Genomic DNA, 21,471 nt, shown 5'->3' with positions numbered 1-21,471 from the left:
GTGAGGGAGGTGAGGCACAGGAATAGGTTGCCCAAAGAAGATGTGAGTGCTCCATCCCTGGCAGTGTTGAAGGCCAGGCTGGACACAGTCTTGGGTGACATGATTTAGTGTGAGGTGTCCTGCCCATGGTAGGGGGTTTGGAACTAGATGATCTTAAGGTCCTTTCCTACCCTAATTACTCTATGATGCTATTATTCTAAATATTTTTCCCAAGTCTTGAACTCTCTAGGTGTTTCAAGAATCCCAGTCAGTCCATAGGTAAGATATTTCTGTGTACCTACTAGTACTGAGTATTTTCAGCTGAACTAGTTCGTGTGCTTTACTCACTACACTAGAATTACTTTATGCTAACCAAACTATTATTAAACCAGTACTATGTCAGAGTTAGACCCATTTCCAGAAAAAAAGTCCTGTCTTACCCTTTCCCTTTGCCTGGTTAGGCTGGCAATGGCATTATAGTATTTTTATCTTTCGTAACAGGCAGTGAAGTCTGCCTCCCAGGAGAACTGTGGCAGTTTAAGTCAGTGAATTCAGCATTTCAAAATGTTATAACATTGACAACATTATTTTCTGGGGCACATTAAATTATTCTTATCTGTTGCATTTTTACTCATGTATTAAAGATACTGAGTATAAAAATGCATATGAAAGACTGATTTAGTCATTATGAAAAGGTGTAGGTGCGACAGAGGCAATGCACTTAAGGAGCTGTCGTGGTTTAAACCCTGTCAGCAAGTCAGCCACACAGTGTCTCCCCGTTTGAGGAGAATCAAAAGAATGCAGCTCCCATGGGTTGAGATAAGAACAGTTTAGTAACTAAGGTATAACACAAATAACTACTGCTATCACCAATAATAATAATGATAAAGGAAATAATAAAGGAAGAGAATAAAACACCTCACCACCCGCCGACTGATAACTCACCCCACTCCGCTCAACCGAGCACTGACTGATACCTTGTCCAACCCCACAGTGAACCAACCCTTCCGGGTAACTCTCTGTTACGTTCTGGGCATGGCATACTGTGGTATGGAATACTTCTTTGATCAGTTTGGGTCAGGTGTCCTGTCTCTGCTTCCTTCCGGCTTTCCCTCCTCCCTGGCAGAGCATGAGACTCACAAAGTCCTTGGCCAGTCCAAACATTTGAGCAGTAACTAAAAACATCGGTGTTATCAGGTCTGTTACCAGGTCGAAAGTCAAAAACACAGCACTGCACCAGCTACTAAGAAGGAGAAAAAATGACTGCTACTGCTGAACACAGGGCAGTAGTCTTATAGCTTTCATGTGCTAGGCTGACACTAATTCAGTGTCTGGAGCCTTTCTAGACTTCTGTTTCATACCTTTTTCTATCTTAAGTAAATATCAGAACACAGAATTTCAAAAAGCCTTGGAGAATGTTAGCTGAAACTATAGATTTGTGTCTGAGTGCATGCGTGTGTGTGCACACGAACTTTAGATACATGTATTTGTAGGAGTAAGACGTGGGAAGGAGATATGTAAACCATTTGGTAGAAGGCCATTTACTATTTGAGGAACAATCTCACAGAGTCTGTCAGCAGTTTCTGGATTTAAAAAGCTTCTCAACACCTGTTCTCTCTCAAACATTGGTTTGACTTTTGATATTAAAAAAAAAAAAATTAAAAAAGTTTCCAGCAAATTCCTAAATTCAAAAGAAATCGGAAGAGAAAATATTTCTGAGTACAGGAAAGTTTTACATGGAATTCCCAGTCCTCAGAAACCCTCATAGGCGAAATGCAGCTATGGGGAGTTTATATTTGCTGCCTTGCAAGATTATGCTGTACAGTCAACAAGATGTAGAGAGGCCTGTTGGGTTTGGGAGGCTCGGAAAAATAGATTGCCCATTTTCAAAATTCAGCTATTCCTATTTCAAAATAGGAGGCTACATACAGTTATGAATCTGGTTCTCAACCAGCTCTAATATGCTAACAGAGACTATTGGAGAAAAGTTACCAGTAAGGGGGAAAAATGAAATGCGAATTTAAAAGCACTAAATTTAAATTATATCAGAATGTAACTCTATAAAGAGATATTTTGCTACACTATACACCTTTTTTTTTTTTTTTTTTATGAAACAGCCTTTCTATAATCTTAAAATTAAAAAATGATAATGGAATTCTTTAAAGGTTTTCTTTTAACTTCCCCCTTCCCACTTTCTTTTCCTTTCTTAAAAATCAGTAGCAAAATTGCTTTTAACTTGATGTGTTTTCTATTGCCTGTGGTCCGTGAGCACAATTATGCGCTGTGTATCACTGAAAATAGTATAAAAAGCCATCAAAACAATAACAATGTTGGGAGGTGAGGTGAAATGAGGAAGATGTGATGCAAATGCATCCCTTTGTGCTATGTGAAGCATAAAATGAAAGCATCTTTCATTGCAGAGAAGTGGCTATGAAGCATTTGAGAATAACAGCTAGATTTATTTTGACTTAAGTTAATATTGATTGAGGTGAAAGAGCCAAAACACGAATAGATACATTAATTCATATCATTATGCACTATTGGCAGCTATATTTTTTGCAAGCTTAATGAAATTATAGTTAAACTAATTCATCCCTAGAGGTTTGCCTTATTTAGAGATCTCCTACTGTCTGATTTGTCTATCTTCTCTTAATTTGTTCAAACAAACACTTTTTCGATCCTTAAATTAAGCTGGCTTTTTGCTTCTCCCTCAAGACAGTTGCACATCATTAGAGAGCTGGTGGAACAAGTACAATTGCGAACATCTGCTACTATGTACAGTGATGCCGTAAGCTGATCTGCAGTCATTGTGACTTCAAGTTTATGTAAAGGTCACGTTGTTTGATTGTGGATAAATGACCCTGGGATTTCATGCCATCATTAAGGGACTATAAACCCATTTTGATTACTCAGTAAATCTGTTATGTGAAGGGAGAAATTGTATGAAGTCAAGTAAAAGTCCAGAACTGCGTGCTTTTTCATTACATATGAAATATTCTCCATCATTTATATCACATGGAATTTCAAATGCTGCTACCTAGCTTCTTTCAAATGGGAGAAAATAGTACTGTAATAGTATCATATAATGAATTATTAAACTGTGCTGCTGCTAGGCATGGCTTTTTAAGTGCATACACAATGTGAATACTGCATATAGACAATTTTCTTGAGTTTAAAACTCAGGATGGTTTTTTTTCTTTTTACTGTCAATATTGGAAAGTGACTCATTTATAATTGCAAGCATACTATCTTTTATAGCCTAGCAATCTGTGTATGATCCTACAAGGACAGCTTTCCCTAATATATAGAAATAAGATTTCACCACTAATTAGAGGACTTAGTTGTAAATAAGCCACCTCTGCTTAAATCCTAAAATATTCTCATACTCCCAGCGACAACTGTAGTCAGAGAAGTTATGTACGTACTTCCCTTTAGGGATCTGATTCTTCGTTTTGTTTGGACAAATCTTAAGTTAGTGTAAATTGGAATTGCTTCATTGCCTTCAGACAGGTGATAATAATTTATGCCAGCTCAGAATGTGGTGCTTAATCTTGGGACTGAGAGAAGAAGGTAAAAAAAAAAGAACACTCCATATCAGGTTAAAAAAATTTAGCCTCTGGTCTTAACACAAGACGATGGAAAATTTAATGCAAGTTATAAATAGGGCCATTAATTTGATATACAATGCTCTAGCAGTATACTCCATTAAGCATCTATATTTACTTAGCTGCTACTGTGCTACCAATATGACACAGCAAAGTTACTATGTAAAACCCTTCCATCATATCATATTAATTTTGTGTTTCAGACTTGATTAAAATGCGCATCGCTGTATAATAAAGTTTCTAGTTTTGCCAAGTGCTCACCTGTTATCATAATACCTTGTGATAAAATAAGGATGAAGAAATCTCTTATTCTGAATCTATAGATTCTGAATCTACTTGGTCTGTGTGAGTTTAGAAGTTTGACTCAAATATTATTAAACTAAAATTCTACTTGGAGTTTAAAAACATAAAAATCTTATGTGATAAACATGGAATTTATTAGAAAACCTTTGCTAAAGCACAAATTAAAAAAAAAATAAACAGAGATGAACACATGAAAACTCAGTCTACAGAGAAGTAAAAAAAAAATAGATCAAGTGATAGGGTTAGATGATTGTGTAATGAAGATAAAATTGAGTTTCAGTCTCAGACAAGGGCCGAAGGCATCAACACCCTTACCACTGTTGTCATCAAAAAGACAGACATGGAATATAAGTCTTGCAAGAACCTCCAAGGTCAGTAAATCCAATTCCCATAAAAGCAGGCAATTATTTCATAGTGCCTTATGCATGTAATTCATAATGTCACATTACACTGCCTACAGATGGCTTGGGAGAGGGGTTTGTTCTCACTATTCTTTCCTATTGGAAGGTATTTCAGACCTTTATTCCTTTTGTGACTAGAAGCAACTTCTAATTACTATCTTAAATTTATTAATTTCAGTGCCTCCCAAAATTTCTGGGTCCTCAGAGTCACCCTAATTTCCTCTCAGTTCAGTAAACAGTACACAAGAGTCTGTGTCAAGAAATATCAATGTAAAATTGTATACCACGTACAGAGGCAATCAGATTAGATTCTATAGTGGTCCCTTCTGGCCTGTTTTCACTTTTCCATTGATCAGCTCAATAGCAGCGATTCTACATAAAGTAGACTTGAAATAGCACAAAGAGCTGTAATAGCAACTTCGTAATTAACTTGCCCAATAGCTTTCCCCCATCTCACTGAGGATTTTATAAACTGTTATTTGCTGTTTCCTAGGGTTTGGGGGGAGGGGGGAGGGGGGTTGCTTTGGATTTTTTTTATTTGGGATGGTTTGGGGGGTTTTTTTAAACACTTTTTTTCTCTTGGTCACCTTTCATTCATTCCATCAGAAAAGGCCATTTTCTAGCTAAAGGCACATCTTATGTTCCTAGGGAAGAATGAGGTTTCTGATGGGCAATATAAAGAATATCACGTTCTGCTGCTCCTTGAGTCTTTATCATTTATTAGTTAAATAAAGTAGAGTGAGTCTGTTAGTAATACACATAAACAATTACATTCACATAAAGATATTTTTAATACATAAACAAATAAGGATATATTAAGAATATCACCAACAGACCTACAGAATGGAATGGAATGGAATAGAATATTTCAGTTAGAAGGGACTACACTGATCATGTAGTCAAACTTCCTGATCAATTCAGGGCTCACTAAATGTTAAAGAATGTTATTAAAGGCATTGTCTGAATCTCTTTTAAACACTGACAAGCTTGGGGCATTGACCACCTCTCTAGGAAGCGTGTTTCCAGTGTTTGACCACCCTCACAGTAAAGAAATTATTCCTAATGTCCAGTCTAAACCTTCCAGCAGCTTTGAACCATTCCCAAGTGCTCTATCACTGGATCACAGGGTGAAGAGCTCAGCACCTCTCTTTCCACCTTCCTTTCTCAGGAAGCTGTAAAAGATAACGATGTTTCAAGCATAATTAAGAGTACAATAATTTTCACATGTAGGATTTAGATACATAAAATCTACTTATATTTCTGTAGATGCAATTTTGCATTAATTCATCCAAAGACTGAAAGAGAGCTACTGATGAAAGATTAACATGTTCTGACTAGCAGTAGCCTTGTTTACAGTAAGAATCAAAAGTCTTGCTATGCTATCTTTACCTCAGAAGAATAAATAAATTTTGTACAAAGGAGAAATTCATTGAGGAGATATTTTACATTTTTACATTTTACATTTGTGGTATGATTACTATCACATAATTGCAGATTTTACTCTGAAAGTTTCTGTATCAAGATCAACTCTGTTTAGCCGTTACAGGGTTTTGTTCCCATGACCACACATGGTACTTTATATATACTGTTATTTATTGACAATAAGATTATGCTATTGCAGATACTGGAAATATTTGATGGAAAAATGTATCATACCATGTCTCTTGTGGTGATTAAGAGAAATTGCAGTTCCTTTGCTATACCTTTCCCTCCTCTTTGATTTCTTCTTGCAGGTTCTCATAAACCACTAATCAATTTCCCAGTCCTTACATGTTCTATCCAAGACAAATAGAAAGGGAAGAAAATAGCATTTCTTATACCAAATGGCCACTGAAACATTTTTCAGTGAACCATCAAAACAGTTTACGTCCACTATTTCAAGAGACCATGATTTATGCAATGTTTCAAAACCTGCCTCCAGAGGTGTTTGTTCTTCACACTCAGAATCCTTTAAGGATATAGTGAAGTAATTTAATTCATTGCCAGACTTCAGCCGTAAGAAAAATTACACTTTTCTCTTTTTTAATTGCATCTTTAATTTAGATATTCCAAATATTTAAAATCTCTTAATTCATATGCAGAAGAAAGAATACAGACATGCAAAGAAAAGTACATAATATCTATATTTTTCCACCTATTTTGCTAACAAGAAGTAATAAAAGTCAAAGTTCCCAGCTTTAAGGAGCAAAATAATCACTTTGAAGTGCTGCACCAAGCGTTGAGCTTTTCTTGAATGCATATCAGTAAACCCTACCAGCTGTTTTTAAGAGAATCTCAGTGATCTAGAAATCACTCAGAAGAATTTGCCATTCTGTGAATGCTATCTCACTCTTTGGTGTGTAGTAGCTGAACTAATGGAAAGCTTTATTCAGTCTTACTGAAACTTAACTCAGCTTGAAATTAGTTTTTGATCATAATTCCTGCTTAGAGAAATCAATATGGAGCTAGTGAGCATTGTGTCCGTTCCACAGGGTTTTTAAATGCTGCATTCCTACTGTATAATAGCCTATTTCATATCAATATAATCAGTGCTGCAAAGAGCCAATTAATTCCAGTTTGGATAATGAAGGTATATTCTGAACACTTCAGAGCTGTCAGCCGGGCACTCTATGTTTGAATGCAGTTATGTTGCCAAGACTTTCCGAATTCTCGAGGGTCTAGGAAATAGATGAAAGTTACAGAGCAAACAAATAATAAAATCACAGCTAAAAGTGTCGGCTAAAGTGGTAAATCGTCTATATGCACTTTATCTCTGGAGATTAGTGCTCCAATTCTGCATTAGGACCCGTAGTGAAAATCATTTTAATGGCTTCAATCTGATCCCCTGGATGCAGTTTATCTTCATTACAGATTTCATTATGCCATTAAGAATGACATCCATTTTTCTGCTAAAGAAAGGTGTGGAACAGGAATAACAAGGGACACTTCACAGACCAGGACTGATGTATGTTGGCAGAGCAATGTGTGAAAACTGTAGGCCTGTAAAAGTAAGGGGATTAAGTATGGATTAAGATGCACTGAAAGGGTCTGTGAAGAACTCTGTATGACCTCTGTCTGCACAATACTGCTAATATTCGAACCTTAGCTTCATGAACACCATTTTCATCAGTGTAGTTATTAACTATAATAAATTCTAGTTCATAAATTATAAATTATAGCAGAGGGACCTTGACACACTTGTGAGGTGGGCTGCTACCAACCTGATGAAGTTCAACCATGCCAAGTGCAAGGTCCTACACCTCTGTCAGAGCAATCCCAGGCACACCTACAGGTTGGGCAAAGAAGAGATTCAGAGCAGCCCTGCAGAGAAGGACTTGAGGGTGCTGGTCGATGAGAAAATGAACATGAGCCGGCTTCAGTGTGCGCTCGCAGCCCAGAAAGCCAACTGTATCCTGGGCTGCATCAAAAGGAGCATGACCAGCAGGTCGAAGGAGGTGATCCTGCCCCTCTACTCTGCTGTTGTGAGACCTCACCTGGAGTACTGTGTGCAGTTCTGGTGTCCTCAACATAAAAAGGACATGGAACTGTTGGAACAAGTCCAGAGGAGGGCCACGAGGATGATCATGGAACTGGAGCACCTCCCGTATGAAGACAGGCAGAGAAAGTTAGGGCTGTTCAGCCTGGAGAAGACAAGGCTGCGTGGAGACCTCATAGCAGCCTTCCAGTACCTGAAGGGGGCGTATAGGGATGCTGGGAGGGACTCTTTGTCAGGGACTGTAGTGACAGGACAAGGGGTAACAGGTTAAAACTTAAACAGGGGAAGTTTAGACTGGATATAAGGAGGAAGTTCTTTCCTGTTAGGGTGGTGAGGTGGTGGAATGGGTTGCCCAGGGAGGTTGTGAGTGCTCCATCCCTGGCGGTGTTCAAGGCCAGGTTGGATGAAGCCTTGTGTGGGATGGTTTAGTGTGAGGTATCCCTGCCCATGGCAGGGGGGTTGGAACTAAATGATCTTGAGGTCCTTTCCAACCCTAACTATTCTATGATTCTATTCTATGATTCTAATGTATATCTAAAGATCAGGGCCTATGGTAGCTTATCTCCCACAAGGCTGCGTGCTGCAAATCATAAAAAGACTGCACTTTTCACTTATCCTGATCTAAAATTGTAATAAAAATGAGAGGAGGCTACATTTTAGAGATATCACAATAATAATAATTAACTAATACAGTTGTAGGGTTTATTTAGTATTTGTTGTGGAAGCTGTACCAAGCTGCGGCTTATAAACATGAGGACCGGCTTGATTTATCACAGGTAGTAATTCAAACCATTTTTAGAGGTATATTCTCGATCAGTGTTTTATACATCACAATGTGGGTTTGGAACATATTTCTCCTTTGTTCTGTTCTGGCACTTAGTTCAAGTTTAATCTTCTTGTACCAGCTCTTTCACTCCCATGGGCTATTTCTCTTGTTCTTCAGATATTAATCCATGTAGCTGTTCTTTACAATTACATTAACTTTCACCGTATCTGGGATCTTCTAAATGATGGAGTTGATCCATTTGTGAATGTAACTATAAGAATTCCCAGAGGCAGAATTTTTTAAAGCAGCTGCCTCCAAGCTAGTCTCTCAGATGTCACTGGTACCATGTTGTCTAAGAGACTCACTGACATTGCATGCAGCTAGAAGCAATAAAAAAAGTTAAAACCTGACACTGGCAACAAGAGCAAGCTTGTGGTATTGCCTGTGGTGCAACAGCTACTGTGGTGTAACAGCTGTCATTTCTGGCCCTTCCATGCCTAAAGGATTTCTTGGGTGACCCAGAGAAGCTCTGCTGACCAAAACTGCAGCAGTGAAGGACTGAATGTACCTCTCCAAAGTACAACACTGTGACTTACCTCATCTAGAAAATTATTCTTGGAGCACAAACGGAAGCAGGGAGAGCTGTAGCAAGTTCCCTCTACTGTAATGTCCCATCTGGAGTTTCTGTGCCAGTTAGCTTGCAGAATAGTCATCACTAGATAACATCAGCCTGCAAATACTTGCAGACACCTTAATTGTTCACATTTCTTGCAAGGAATAACATAACCTATATGATGTATTCTGTAGAAGAGCACTATTTTGGTTTTTATACCAAAAGGCTTCAGAAATCTTGAGAGATCTCCATATGTAGGAAAATACAGTTTTGGTATATGTACTATTTGGCCATAAACTTAGGGTGAAATATTGACCATATAGAAAGTAATGAAGTTCTAACACCAACAGGGCCAAGAGTTGGTGCTCTGAAAGCTACAGCTGTTACAATAACCACTAGGTGGAAGACTGGCTAAAGATTAATTTGGGTGGAAGCTTTCTCAAATACACTTCACCCACCACTTTGAAGCACCACTGTACATATTTTTTTCTGTTCTTTTCAACAAGTTTCAACTCAGAAAAGATTAAAAGAATAAATCTTCTTTCCTTTTGATAGCCAAATGGGATATAAGGAAAGAGCAACAACACTGTAATGGATTTGGAATAGAGATGATCACAGGAATAGATGAGAGGAAGAATTAAACAGGAGAAAGGAAAACTGCTGATTTCCAAGTCTAGCTAGTGCTGATATTCAATTAATTTGGCCATTAGCAACAAAAGTTTAACTTTTCAATGTCCTTTGACTTTTTACACCCAATGTGCTTTTCCTTTTAGAAGAGAAAATTAAAGCAATTTATTTAAGGGGAGAAAAAGATTGAGCAAGTCTGAGAAGGGATCAGTTTTTTTTCTATACTTTTAAAACCAAAATATTCTCCATAAGCCTTCTGCACTCTAAAACAAACACCGGTAAAGAGAAAAAGCTGTAAAAATGAAACATTTTCCTTGGCAACAAGGTTTTGCAGTGAGCATGCTTCTACTGAAATACCAGCTGTGAAATGTTTTGCATGAAGTCAAGAGAAAGCCTTAATCTTCCAGTCATTGGCATTTTGCTTATGCATTCAGCATATGTTATTAGCGTTCCTATTGTTATTATAGAACATGTTTTTAAAACTAGCTTTGCCTTTGTTCAGTGACAATGGTTATGAACAAATTAGAGTTTGAAAATGCGTTTTCCTCTCTTATTTGAAATTCAAACACACAATCTTTCATACAATAAGAAATTTCAAACGGTACTTGGAAAAAAATAGAAAAAAATGTGTACAGCATTAAAAATGCCATAGTTTTATTTATTTTTATTTTTGTAATACATACTCTGGTTATTCTCAGTAGGTTGCTGCAAAATGTTCATAATGTAACCTTAGGATAACATGAATTTTTCTCTAAGCATAAAATGCAGCAGAAGGTACCAAATGCCAAATATGTGGATCTTCTTTTTGCTAATCCCAGGCTGATGTGTATCCTCTCATGAAAACCACAGGAAGCTTAAGGATTTGACATTAAACCAAGGGAAACTCTGTAGGTTTTGACTGGCCTTGGCTTCATTCCATCTTGAAATTTAAATTCAGGCTTGTGGCAATTTTACTCATAAGATCAAATTAATCCTTACCTTAATGCAGATCTGCAGAGGTTAGAGTTCTTTTATCTGGGATAAATTAGATCACAAGGACCTCATATTATTCCATGGAGAATATGGTACTTTCAGTAGCAAGTTGTTTGCATCATTCTCCAATTAAGAAGTAAGAATGCAAAGATTTTTCCCCATAATAAGTGGGTAACTTTGGTCTGAAGCATCAGAATTAGAAACTGTCATGGAATTTTAGCTATTGCATGATGAAACAAAAATATATCAGAATGGCTTCTCTGTGGGAAGGCTTTTGTCTCATGTTGACAGTAGGATGCAAAGTTGGTTTACTGTCCTGTACATGGATGCAAGTTAAAAACTTTATGCTGCTTCTACCTGCCTTCTCATCAGCTGTGAGAAAGGATTTCTCCCAGTGTAACTGGAATAAGGTCAGTTTTAGATGATTACAAATAGCTCATAAGAAAATCTATTACTGTAACATTTCAAACAACCTTTGAATTCTTACAGAATCTTCTTTGTTACAAATGCACTCCAGCCAGATACGGACATACTTCAGTGCTTACGCACACTCCTACTCCTAACCTATTATAGTTTGTCCTTGAGATACTAGCTAAGCAGGATAACTATAATTATTGGAGGTGATAAGCAATACGGTTATATTTCTCAGTTCCACATCCAGAGAGAATTTTTTAAAAGGTTGTTAAATCTTGTGACATAAAATTTAAAAGAGTAGAATCCAGAAAAATAACTGAAAGTTAAATTAACGATAATTTTTTCCTTTTTTATTTCATGTTGTTGTAAGTTTTCTGAAAAGAAAAACAAAAACACCAAAACCCCCCACCATGCCTCAGATGGCACAACACTGAATTAATAAGAGAAAATAAAACTATATAGTTTAGAATTTAGAATGTTTTTTTGGTTTTGTTTTGGTTTGGTTTATTTGTTTACATATTCTGACCAACAATGTGGCCAGTTACCTAAAATAATGGAAATTTCTGTAACCACAGCCATCTCCGCTGTTAAGGTTGTATGTCTTCACTGCTGCAATGTTTCACAAAATAACTTCAGGATAGGAAAATTTGAGGATTTATCTAGGGTTTTACACCCTTTCTGACACTGATTCTCTGGGGAAAGAAAGTCTGCTTAAGTTTGCATTTGCTTCAGCATTCAGATTAGATATTAGGAAAATATCTTCTCTATGAGGGTGGTGAAACACTGGAACAGGTTGCTCAGAGAAGTTGTGGATGCCCCAACCTTGAAAGTGTTCAAAGCCAGGCTGGATGGGGCTTTGAGCAACTTGGTCTAGTGGAAGGCATTCCTGGCAGTGGCAAGGGGGGTTGGAAGTAGATAATCTTTAAGGTCCCTTCCAACCCAAGCTATTCTGTGATTCCATGATTCCATGATTCTCCAAGAGTGCTGTAGCTACATGGAGTCTTGAGTCCATGCTCAGGCTTCAAAGTGCATTGTAACATGCTTGGAATCTCCCTTTAAAGAGGTGTTTGTGCTTGTGCAGACATAAGGATTAAGTAACAGTACTCAAAGTGACATCCACTACTGCAGGTTTGTATCCCAGTCCTGTGCTTCATTGTTCAGTGTTTGAAGAAGGGGTTGTTATTCTAGTGCTAATTAACTACTTCTCCTTCCATCCTTATTGCCATAGCAAATTTGTTACAGACTGTCTAAGTAGTCTTTTTATAACAACAAGAACCAAATATGTATGAATATCTGCAAAACATTTAAAATAATTTTTTTTTGGGGGGTGGAGAGGGGAGACATCAAAATTGTTGCAGAAAATTAGTTCATTTGGTGTGAAATTGCCCTGTCAGTATTTTCACTCATTGCTTGTAATAGACTGATTCTGAGGTGGAAGGGACAGGCAGATTAAGGAGGAGAGGGGAGTGCTGTTCACAACTCTAATTCCCTGCCTTTAAGAGGAACAGCAGTGACTAACGCCTGACCGACTTTCATGTGATTAAGGAAGGCTCCTACTTAGGATGCAACTCTTGGCTATGCACTTTCATATGAGATGAAGGAGTTCTACACTGGATATAAGTCTTGATTATTTTTTATGTCCACCTGACACAACATAAAATCTGCCACCTTAGCACAGAGTAAACTGTACGATGCAAAGACAAATTTAATACACTTGGAAAACTGTAACTGAGACCAGGGGTTGTGCAATATGGCTGTGTAGTTAAAGTCAGCATCTCTCAAAAAAAAAAAATAGAGGAAAGGTTTAGTTCTAGATATGCAAATGCGGGTGCTTATCTCAAGATATTTATTTCCTTAGGTGCTATGTAATCAATGAAGCTGAATAGATCAGATGCAGACAGATTAATTTGGTGGCTAACATAGCACAGCCAGGTTTCGCAGAGTGTTATTCAAGGTAGAGTTTGCTCCAGACTCCTGTAGGTAAAATTCCTTAATTTTACGTGCTTCCTTTCATTGTCCTTCTGGCTGTGTTATCTCTCCTTCAAAGAGCATTTGCTAGCCTGCTGTAGCAGGAGTGCCAAGTTCATTCCTTCTTTTATCATTTTTAAGAATAATAAGACTATAATAATGAATAGTCTTTCATATGCTTTAAAAATGTAAAATGTTATAAGGTAATATTCATGGGGCAAAGGGAAACTTTTAAAAGAATTTCTGAGTAGATGCCTGGGTATTGCCAGCCAAAATAAAGAAAATTATAGCACTAAAGAAAGAAAAGAGATCACATCTTTGCAAGGACAACACTATATAAAGTCAGAATAATTCACTTTGTCCTACCTTGGGGTTAAATTCTCACTGCTGCTTGGGAAAGCTTGTATTTCTTTTGTGCTGTCTATGTCTGTGAATGTTTTATGAATCTCACTGAGCTTAGGAATCAAGTTTCTTAGACAGACACAGTTTATTCAGAAGAATAAAGATACAGCAGAAAGTTATTGATTTTTGAGGAATCTACGCCTTGTGAAAAATTAACCAGACATTCCTTCCAAATCAATACTATTATCCTTGCTGTTTCAGGACTTCTTAATCTGACCCACAGAGTATTTCCAGTGGAAAATAGTGTATACTATCATTCCTTCAATAAAAACTGATTTCTGTTCTCCCCTTTGTCTATGTTAATATATGCCAATTGTCCTTCCAGGTGTGCATACATGCATGTCTCTGTGTATGGATACTGGTATTAATGAGAAATAAAGAAACTGTCCTCCCATGTTTAAAAAATTTAGGTGTGTGACAAATGTGCAAGAATCTTTGGCATAAGAACCAAATCTGCTTTTACTAATGGAACTGAAAACACAGTTATACTTTTCCATAATGCTTAAATGCTGTTTTGGAAGGAATAGTACTAGGAGATTAAATCCTTTTTGTCTTCATTCCCAAGAGGAAGCTCACAGCTACAGGTACTAAGTCTTGGCTAGATTAGCCATTTCCAAAGCAGAAATATGCTGCAGTTGCCCATCCGTTAAAAAAAAAATTTAGTTAACAACTGTCAGCTATAAACCTCCTAGTCAGGAGAGTTGCTTTGTAAACCTTGAGCAGTCATTTCCCTCTGCTCATGAACATTGTTCTATAACTGGTCTCCTGCTTCAAACTGACTTATTTTAAAAATTGCTTATATTTTATTTTCCCTCACAGAGATTAAGTGCTGGCTCCCCTTAACTTGAAGAAGTCTGAATGCTCTTTGTTTTGAGATAACTTCATCAAGTTGGCAAAAGTAAATTTTCCAGGAAAAGACTTTGCTAACATTCCTTTGTGTTTAATGCCTTCTGCTGCTGTAAAGCAGGGGGTTTATACATCTTAATTTTTTACTTTTCTAAGACTAGTGATGCTTTCTGTTTGATAATATACATTGAATAAAGTCCTTATTGAAGGAAAGGAACAGAATTACTAACAGCTGTCAATGCTATAGCACAGAACAGGAAAAAAAAATATTGTTTTGCAGTCATCTAAGCCAAGTGCAAGGTTCTACACCTCTGTCAGAGCAATGCCAGGCACAGCTACGGGCTGTGCAAAGAAGAGATTCAGAGCAGCCCTGTGGAGAAGGACTTGGGGGTGCTGGTCGATGAGAAAATGAACATGAGCCGGCTGCAGTGTGCGCTCGCAGCCCAGAAAGCCAACCATATCCTGGGCTGCATCAAAAGGAGCATGACCAGCAGGTCGAAGGAGGTGATCCTGCCCCTCTACTCTGCTCTTGTGAGACCTTACCTGGAGTCTTGTGTGCAGTTCTGGTGTCCTCAACATAAAAAGGACATGAAACTGCTGGAACAAGTCCAGAGGAGGGCAACAAGTCTGATCAGGGGACTGGAGCACCTCCCGTATGAAGACAGGCTGAGGAAGTTGGGTCTGTTGAGCCCGGAGAAGAGAAGGCTGCGTGGAGACCTCATAGCAGCCTTCCAGTATCTGAAGGGGGCGTATAGGGATGCTGGGAGGGACTCTTTGTCAGGTACTGTAGTGCCAAGACAAGGGGTAATGGGTTAAAACTTAAACAGGGGAAGTTTAGATTGGATATAAGAAGTTCTTTCCTGTGAGGGTGGTGAGGCACTTGAATGGGTTGCCCTGGTCACGCTCCTTTTGATGCAGCCCAGGATGCGGCTGGCTTTCTGGGCTGCGAGCGCACGCTGCTGGCTCATGTTCATTTTCTCATTGATTTCTTGGGCATTTGAAATTTTTACAGACATTTTTGTAGGTTTCCAGTGTAAAAGTGCTTCTGTCTGAATTAAACTCCTCCTTACATGGGGAACAAACAAGAGGAATTACTTAATTAAACACCTATTTTCACAAATGTAGTAAATTGTTTTCCATCTCTGTAGTTGCTATATAATTTAAATGGTTACTACTACTTATGAATGGCTGTGTTTTCCTGTAAGACATAATTTGTAAAGTGCTTTGGAATCTATCCGAATGAAAGTTACTCTGTTCACAGAAATGATTTTAATTATAAACAATGAGAATTCTAAATCTAAATTATTTTTTCATTGTGTTCAAGGACTCCCGAAACTACCATGGGAAATAAATTACCCTGTGACATGGGAGTATAGGTCTTGGTCAGGGAAGAGCAGCAAGATCAGTGACAGTGAAGCTGAACTGTAAAGGTCTGATTTTCCTGGGCTGGCAGGTTGTATACAAGGACCTGAGTATTTTTCTTAATCTGCAGTACTGCAGTCTATGGTACTTTTACTCTATACACAGGATCTATGCATATGTGTGCATATGAAATATGTAGTTATTTATATTGACTTCTAACAGACACAGGTAAGAAGCTTCACAGTATAGAAAAAGCAGACTGATATTTCAGAACATGAGATATTCTAATTGATTATCCGCACCAGGAGTATAAAATTGAAAATGTCATAGCTCAGAAGAGATTTATAGCCTTCCCAATATTAAAAGCTACAAATAAATAAATAAATAAATAGGAAGGTTTATGTTGGAACATGTCTTAACTTCAAATGGAATCAGAGATTTCAGGTAAGGAAAACAAATGTTTTAATATGAAGTCATCTGAGATGCAGTTACTGGGAGGCTTTTAAAGGCCTGTGTTTTTTCTTTTTTGCAGTTGTTTCACTGTAGAACTGTAATTGAATTTTTCACTTTGAATCCAGTTGGTGTTTCATTTTAAATTGACTTTAACTCTTTCTTGAATTTACCCCAGAGTTTAGAGAATTTGAATTCTTCAGTGCAGATACGGAAGATCAATTCAGTATCAGTTTTCCCAGGTTCCGCGCGATCACACACACATGATGACTGATTACAACAAAAATTAAAAGAAAACCCCACAAACCAAACCAAACAAAAAAACAGCTTAGGTAGAGTGAAGTTTGCCAATAACTTACTCATAAGCATTTGGAACATCAAAGATCTCAGATTCCAGATTATAGGGAAAGATATATTATAAACCCAAGTTTGAAATAAATAGAGTATTCTGCTGGGACGAATAATTTTTTTAAAGTTTTTGCACATTGTCTTTTAAATAAGAAAGGTTATGACATGATCAGCCAGGACTGACAGAAGGTATCTGTTTAATTAGCAGATGGGTTAAAAATTTGAGTGACATCATGTTTTCCACAGAGTAAGTCTTGACACTTTTTCAACCTGTGCTCTGATATTTGCTAAATGATACTTCACAAGCAGCAGTCTCTGCGGGGCCACACTGATTACAGCTGAGAACAGAGAAGCACAATGAACACAATGACAAAAAGGGCCAGCCTCTTGTACAATTAAACTTGATTGAAAGGTGCTGTGAAGACATCCATAAGAAATTAAAAATGCAATGAATAACAAAGTAGAAAGTAGAAAAAGGAGGCAAAATACTTTAAAAGTTATGAAGTGTAGAAAGATTGTTGAAAAAACTTGAAATAGTAAAGATGGTGCTGATTATTAACCACAAAGACAAGTTCTTTATTTTAAAGTAGAAAGAAAAAAGCAATTCTGCATTGCTGTAGGTGTACTAAATGGAGATGGTGAAATTATTAATTAGATGCAGGGCTGGCATATGTGTTTGATAAATATCTCTGCGCTCCATGGGAAAAAAAAAAAAAAAGGATGTTGTATTTAACCTTAAGAGGATGATAAAGTGTATTCCAACCTATTAGAAACTGACGACGTCTTAACAGATGCTAAGCATAAACTTCTTTCCTAGCTAAAAAAAAAAAAAAAATCCAGTTATGCAAATTTCCAATACTTTTCTGATATTTTGAATATTCCAAAATAGTAAACCAATTACATAGATTTGTCAGGCTGCAGAAAAACAATCAGGTTAATAGGGCATTTGTAGGCTGGTTAGTCTGGCACCTGTCTGGACAAAGTAATAGAAGATATAATACAGTAACCAGTTAATAAAGAAATAGAGGATAGGGATATAATTAATGCCAGTCAAAATGGTTTTATGAAGAATAAACCTTGTCAGACAAACCTGATTTAGTTCTTCCATGGGATTACATGTTTAGCTTGTAAAGATACTGAATATGCTTAGATTTTTGTAAAATATTTTACTTAAACCATCTGACATTCAGATATTGAAAAATTACCTTCATACCCTATCAAAATCAAGCATGCTTAATGAAATACAAAGTGACAGATCTCCAAAAGTAGCTGTCAGTTTGGACTGATCACTGAATGAGAATGTTTTCAGAGGAACTGGTATTCAGTCTGGTAATATTAATTATTTTTTTTTTTTTTTTTTTTATCCAGGATCCAGGAATAAATATGAAATTGCTTCTTAAAAAAATAAGTTAGTAGGTGACAGGCAAGAATAGTAAATAACAGGGGAAGAGGCTTACACTAGAGAGGCGTATCATTGAGCAGGCTGGGGGCATTAGGAGAACTTGCAAGTGAAAACTAGAGTTTATTACTATAAGAGCACTGCAGCCAATACCAGATTTTCACTCCAAATGCAAGAATATAAGCAAGCAAAAGACTGTAGTCAGAAGACTACACTAACATAATTATTTGCTTTCCAGACCTGTTAGAAACTGCCCTGCTAGACAAACCAGCTAGCCCAGAGCTGCTGAGTGATGCCTGCGTGGCACTACACTTTGCTGCGAGGACCTGAGGGATAGATCTCTCCTGACATTAGATATTTAGTCTCCTTTTATAATCAATGAAGAGAAGTGGACCTCTCTGAAGTGTGATTCATGTGATCTATTTTAAACATTAGACTTATAATGAGACAAATGTGACCTAGAATTATCTGTTTATTTCAACTGAGTGTAAAGCAAGACTGCATAACTAATGAAGACAAAAATGTGACATTTGGTGAGATGAATCCCAAATGCTCGTGGAAGTTAGAAGCTGCTAGGTTAAGGCTGACATCAAGTGAGCTATATCTAATTAGAATTCATACTTTAGAACCTAGATTTTACCTACATCCCTTTAAATATGACCCATTCCTTCACTGCACCTGCATCACAGTTGACCTTACAATGCTTTTAGTTTAAAAAGTAAGCTGAATATCCTGGAAGGTTATTCAGGTGAATATTGGTCTTGGGAATGAGCATCTTCATCAAACCCTATTGTCCATTTCTGATGCTTTCTTCCTTTATCCATCCTCTTTGAAAGAAATAAACATGTGTTCTTCAAATTATCTACTTCATATGGTCTTTGCTCAGCCATCAGGCAAAGATGCATTCAGAGACACACATATCAGAACTTTACTGTATCTGTTAGTTGTTACCTCAAATCTCATTTCCAGAGTCAGCTCTTCTGAGGTTTTCTGGGTGGTTTGTTTTCGTTTTATTGTTTTTGTTGGGGTTTTTTTGTTAGCTATTTCTTCTTTTTACTGGGGAGGGGGGGAATTGTTTGTTGTATTTTGTTTGATGTTTGGCATTTTTTGTTTTTTTTTTTTTAGTGGTGGTGGTTGGTTTGGGTTGTTTTATTGATCAAAGCAACTTATTTAAAAGGAAATGGAAATTTGTTTTAGGAAAATGAACATCTTATGAATCAAATATAAAAGAAGTTTCATACTATATATTTAAGATAATTATACTAAGTATTCCTGAAGTATTCCAATAAAGAACATAAAAGGAGACAAGCAGAAACATATGTATTAAAAATATGGACTTGGTAATAAAAAATATGTTAACTTCCAGCGCTCCCAGACTATTACTCGTTCTCCCCAAATTCTCCATATTACAACACAATCAGCAATTCCTTATGATTTTTACTTTTTCATTATGTATTAATCCTATTATAGTTTGTAAATCTTTTTAAAGGGAATGACTATTTCAATGGGAAGAACTTTAGATTTCAGATCACTGCAGCTGGAAAAATTAAAAAGTTTGTAAAGGTAGAAGAAAACAGAAAAGTTTTACTCTGACACCCTTGTGAATTTGTTTGAAAACTGATAAAAAGTGAAAACAATACCAGAATGTATAAAGTAGAAGAAATAAAAAAAGAAAATATAATCTAAATATATGGTGTTTAGAACACTGGTCTCTGCCGCTTGCCAACCGCCTTGTTTAGGCACAGAGCTCAGAGTGAGATGTAATTCATTGCTACTCTTAAAAGTATGTAGCTTGTGAACCATTTTGATAAGTCTTACCTAAATTTAAAATATTATTACCATCCTTGTTCCATGGTAAATCTTTGCTCCAGAGTTGCTTACAAGTCTGTTTGTTTCAACTACATTGAAATAAAATAAAATGTCTATATTGCCTAGAGACCAGAAGTTATTTTCTAAAGCTAATGGAAAAAATATGAGGACTGAACAAATTTTTCATGTTGCTGTAAGTATACCCATGCACTCACAAACAGCCTCACAGACTGTCGTGGTTTAAACCTACCCACACAGCTCGACCACTCACCCCCCACCCCGACCCTCCCCACTCCTGCAGGGATGGGGAGGAGAATCAAGAGAATGTAACTCCCACAGGTTGAGATAAGAACAGCCCAGTAACTAAGGTACAACACAAATCACTGCTGCTACCACCAGTGATAATATTGATAAGAGAAAATAATAAGAGAATACGATACCACCGCCGAACGAGTTCGACCCCCCTCGAAGAGAGACCGTGCCCTTCCGGGTAACTCCCAGTTACCTCCCTGGGCATGACGTGCTGTGGTATGGAATACCTCTTTGGTCAGTTTGGGTCAGGTGCCCTGTCTCTGCTTCCTCCCGGCTTCCCCTCCTCCCTAGCAGAGCATGAGGCTCAGAAAGTCCTTGGCCAGACCGAACATTTGAGCAGCAACTGAAAACATCAGTGTTATCAGCACTGTTCCCAAGCCAAAAAAATGAAAACATAGCACTGCACTAGCTACTAAGAAGGAGAAAAATGACTGCTACTGCTGAACCCAGGACACCTGTCCTTCAGCATTTCAATTTCTATTTCAGAGCAACTTGTGTAGAGCAACACAGTCCAGAAATGAGTAACTCAGGTTAACTACTCTCTCAGGATTCAATTTTAAATTCACAACCACGCACTCTTCCCACTTTGTACTTGACTTTTCTACAATCAGACCAAAAGCGATGTTGACTAGGTGAATTTGCAGTCTGCCTTCTTAATAGTACCCCTTACGTGAAGTGCAAATATTAATCTAAACCAGTCTAAAACATAGAGGAAGCAGTAATTCCTGTGTCCTTCAGGTTTGCATGCTTACCTGGAAGTGGAAATTATTAACGAAAATTGGATAAAATATAAAACCGGTGCAGATTATTATCATAGTCTTTCTGAAGCTGTCTTTTTTTTTTTTTTTTTCTCCTAGAACACATTATTTTTCTGATGTGAAAGGCTTTCCTTGAGTGCAGCTTTTGTTTGGTTTTCAATTCCCTGTCAGAAAGAGGAAGACAGGTAATACATTGTAGTGTATCTCAAAGAGTAGGTGTTTAGATGCTGAAGGTCCCTCTTGTCAGTAAGGACAAAGAGTTGCTTCTGTGAGTTGATTCACCAAACAAATAAGGAAGTATCTATGAAATTCAAATTCACCTTGAGCCTACATCATGTGGGACAGCAGACTGGACCTGCACCCCTCAGTTCCTGGTAATTTTTCAGAGCTCCTATCCACCTTGCCGGTTAAGAAAAAGTATGTCCATGTACACAGTATATTCATCAAGAACTAACGCATAGTACAAGAAAATACGCAGTCCTCCAATATCACCTGCCATTATCTGCTGATGTAGAGAAGCTACCGCAGAAATTTTTGTATCCCCTATTTCTATTCCCTGGAATCCTAGCAGTTATAAAAAGGTCAGCAGCAAACTCCTGAAAGACTTTTGTTTACTGCTACCTAGATACCCTATGGGGATTTTATTTTGATGGGGCTGTAAG

Source organism: Lathamus discolor, chromosome 6, assembly GCF_037157495.1.
Source record: "Lathamus discolor isolate bLatDis1 chromosome 6, bLatDis1.hap1, whole genome shotgun sequence".
In the NCBI taxonomy this organism is placed as follows: Eukaryota; Metazoa; Chordata; class Aves; order Psittaciformes; family Psittacidae; genus Lathamus; species Lathamus discolor.
The sequence above is the reverse complement of the archived record's forward strand: the minus strand, read 5'-3'. Positions refer to the sequence as shown.